Here is a 4,472-nt window from a genome sequence, read left to right as displayed (position 1 = left end):
CAGGGACAGACTGCACTTGCTCCTGGTGCGGAAGGGATTGTCACTCCCGGATTGGCCTTTACAGCCACACTAGACGCTGTTCCAGAACCACCTTTCAGAGCGCGATACCATAGTCTTTCGAGACTGAAGGTTGCCAATACAAATACAAATTGTACAGCAGGCACTGGTCCAAGTTGACCCATTGTGCTTGCTGGCGCTTGGGGACAAAAGTTCAGCCTGCACAATTCCCCCACGAGATGCAACAGAAGCAATGCATCAGCATGGGGGAACTTTGGTAGCATTAGGCTGCCCGACTATATTTATGAATATAAATATATTTGATAAGTATACTTTCCTTTAGAGCATTTGATGAGAGATCAGCTCTAGGAGAGTTTCTCACAGAACCAGGTGGACCACAACCAGGTCGAGAGGCAGCTTCGCACACGCCTGGCAGACTGAAACATTTTGCACTGGTCCAGATGCTAGAGAAGTTCATTTCGGTTACTGCAGTTGACATGATTAATGGTATGTATGGTAACCTGTCGCTTACACCTGTTAACAGGTATGAGCACACGTATGAGACATGCATCTGAGGTTTGCGCGTTGCTGTCGAAACTTGTTGGGTATGCAGGCCCCTTTGGGATAAGATCATTATCTTTTCCTGCTCCTATTACATTCGTATTCCCAAAGCAATTCAGTGACATTTTACCCAACACGTACGGCAAGTGAAAAGCGGGGGAAGGGAGGAGTGGTGTGTAGGAGGTTCTATTTCACATGGGAATGTGCTCGGTCCCATCCCACCACATCTAAAATTCTGTGTTAAATTATGTAATGGCGTTTCTAAATGTAGCAATTCAGGCATCTGTGCGAATATCAACGAGGCTAAAATGCTGGGAAATGCTGGTTTGAACTGCAGCCATTTCCCCCCTCCCTAAAAAAACACAATGTGTTACACAACAAGTGGATACTTCACAAAACAAATGATTTCACAGTTAATTCAGGGCCTGATCCTGAAGTGTCAGCGCACTGAGCCAGTGCCAGGAGCAATGGACGAATTTCAAGTGGCAGAGAGGTATGTCGGAGTGGGGGGGTGGGAGGCATTCCGGGGTGGGAGAGGGGGGAGGATCTGGGGTGGGAGGGGGGCAGAGCCCTGCTTGGCTGAACCAGAACCCTGCGCCGGGCCTTCTGAACCGGCAAAATAGCCAGCACAGACTTGAGTAGCCCCATTGTGGGGTTTAGACTTTTCCCTTGAGGAGACACCAGTAGCTGCCTGCAATCCATAGGATACAGCAGCAGCCATTTTGACACCACTGCTGGGTGCCAGGTAGCTCAAGACTGGGCTACCTTCTCAGAATCAGTCCATGCATCACCTGGGCTAATTAAGGGTGACGGTCTCACTCTCAGGTGGGCTTGCGCAGAGGCACAGTTGCACCTAGGAATTGATTGTGGCAGCTGAATGGTTCGTGTTGATGGCATTGATAGGATGAATGCCATTTCCACAACGAACATCACACACACAGCCCCCAGATGGATATCCCAGTTCACGCAATCACCTTCTCTATGTCACAGTGACACGCCATGAACTCCATATGTTCCGCAATGGCTTTTCCATTGATCAGGAACCCTGAGAAATCAGGGTGCGTGGTTGTCCTACAGTTCAGTACACACAGAGCTCTTTCTTAATTTTGATCAATATGTGTGGCGGCAGCAGGGATGGCCCAAGTTCTTTGGGTGTCTGAGGAAGGCACCAATTGTTGTCACTCCCATACAGTAATCTGGCTCCTGATTTTGCCTCGAGGTTGACTCCTGAAGCCTTTTCCATACCTGGATGTAGCCACAAGGCAGTGGAGGTTTGGGATCAGAGTTTTCCTTCTCTCAGATGAGCTGCCTTCCCAGGCTGACGAGTCCCATCTACCCGGTGGCTGTTTAGTCATCTCTTACGACAAGTACAGCCAAACTGAGGGCCTATTCTTATCCCCCAGCCCCAGGGGATGCCGGAGTCCCTGAGGCAGTTCATGGCTGAACACAGTCACGTTCTGGCAACTCCTGCAACGTCGCTGGAACCAACCATATTGGCTTCTGCCTTTCCATTGGACCAATTCAGTGAAGTGCTGCATGGGTAACAGTCTATCCTCCATATCTACTTTACCCAGGCTTCGCGCACTGGAGAGGACACTCTGTTCCAGAACCACCATTCAGAGCGTGACACCATGGTCTTCCGAGACTGAAGGATGCCAACATACAGTAATGCTGCCACCGGCTGGGAAGCAGAGACCAATCATGGCCATCACCATCACCACTGCCTCATTTGAACCTAAAAGGAGAAGGGGCAGAGGGGAAGAGAAAGGAGAAGCCAGTAGTGGTTCGTTCCCTTCTCCTTTTGGATTGAGTGGAGGCAGAGGTTGGCAGACAGGGTGGCCATTCTCTTACTACTTCCCTTCCTCTGATAATTCACAGTCCCACCTTCGTTCATCTTATTAAGTTGATGGTCCTGTGAAGAGGTCAGGGAAAGGGGGACATAATTTTTCCTCCCCCCAATACACTGGGCCTTGGTATCCATGGGGATCCATTTCAAAACCCCTCGTCCCACAGCTACTGAAATCCACAGATACTGGAAACCACGGAGGAGTATGCTGCAGCAATTACTCACCTGGAGGTTGCACCTGGCTCTCCAGAGGTTACACTAGCCTCCTAGCTTCCTCAGAAAGCCTCCTAAACTGACCAGAAGCCACTTCCATTTCACACCAGTAACTTCAGGTGGCATCTGGGAGGTGTTCTGAAGTGTGGGGAGGTCCTCTGAGGTCCTTTGTGGTATGGGCTCAGCAACTGTAGACGCTCAAATCTGTGGATGCCAAGTCACGATGATAAGGCACGAAATGGACGAGGCTTCCAATGAATCTGGGAGGTCTTCTGAGCCCTCTGCAGGTCAGGTTCAGCATTCACGGATGCTCAAATCCACAGAGCCCATGGTTAAGAAGGGCCCACTGTATGTGGTTCACTCAGAAGATAGGTGCAAAGGTGCAAATATCGCTAGACTAATATGTGGAACCAAGTACAAGGAATTGCCTGAAGTCCTGCATAATGTGTGAAAAGGCCATACATTACACCCATTTGCTTCATTTGAATTAGTTACTCCTTAACACCCTTTTACCACCCTGGCATTCTCACCATCGATCAGGGTCTGGCTTGGGGTTTTGGCTTCTCGTTCCATATCAGAGGCCACGTTCCTGCCGGCGAGCGAAGTTTCACATTTAAGTGCTCTTCTCGAAATGCCGATGAAAAGCACCCGCAGGCCTGCAAAACAGCATAGGGTGTCCTTAAATGCCTTCCTTCCCTGCGTAGTAAACACATTGATTGGATCTTTCAAAAATGCCAAAAAGGAGAGGGATTGCAGTTATAAATGGCACAAATCTCTCGAGTCGAGATTGTGAAACCAAATTAAACGCAATTCAGTTCCGACAAGGGGGGGGCTGGGCAAAGCAGACAGTCCAGACAGTTCTGGACAAAACGGCAAATTCCCAAAGTCGGAGAATGTCTATTCCCCTATTGCTGAGCATCAGGCAACACACTGATAACACTGTGATAGCTTTATTCAAGATATACTCAACTGCAGAGCAGGCTGTCAGTCATTTGGCTGGGGGCACCCTTGCTATCCTAGCGCTGGTACAGTGGAATCTAGGCAGTCTCAACCGGCTAACTACCCTATGCAAGGTTGTTGGAAATAATAAGGTAGAGCAGGGTTTCCTAAAGTGTGGGTCATGACCTGCTGGTGGGTCATGAGCCCATGTGTGGTTGTCGTGAACCGAGCCCTCCTGCCCGCCCTTGGTAGTGTTTGGTTCCAAAATGGGGCCATTCCAGAATGGAATGGAGCTGGAAAGAAGGGGAGATGCCAGTTCAGCAACGCAGTTGGCTGGAATGACTTACCGCGCACCTTGAGAGGCCTCTTCCGGGTCACACCGGGATGGCAACCCATGCTATTGGCCTCTGCAGGCCTCAGAATGGCCCACAGGAGCTTCTGGAAGTTACTTCTGGTTTTCGCAGGTAATGTCTGCTTTGACTGAAAGTAGCTTTGGGCACTCCCGCTGGCCATTCTGAGACCCAACGAGGGTGAGTTGCCATTCCAGTGTAACCCAGATGAGGACTCGAAAGGATAAGGGTACATCATTCTGGCCAGCTGTGTTGCTAGGTCAGTACTCCCCTTCTGGAATGGCCCTAATTTTGGAGCTGAAGACTCCCAGAGGCAGGCAGGAGGGCTCAGCTCTCTGTGACCCACTGCAGAAATCACTTTTGTGACCCACTGCAGAGGATGAGGTGGGTCGTGGAGATGGAAAGATCAGGAAAGGCTGAGGTTGATGCAATGAATGACAGCAACAATGAAAAGCACCTATTTTACAGAGCAAAGGGAAACCATTGTCCTAGTATGACATCTGCACATACCTGTGACTTCCAGAGCATGCAAAGAATAGCAGAGATGTGGGGGAAGTAAAAAGACA

This window comes from Tiliqua scincoides, chromosome 7, assembly GCF_035046505.1.
Source record: "Tiliqua scincoides isolate rTilSci1 chromosome 7, rTilSci1.hap2, whole genome shotgun sequence".
Classification (NCBI taxonomy): Eukaryota; Metazoa; Chordata; class Lepidosauria; order Squamata; family Scincidae; genus Tiliqua; species Tiliqua scincoides.
Note: the sequence above shows the minus strand (reverse complement) of the source record.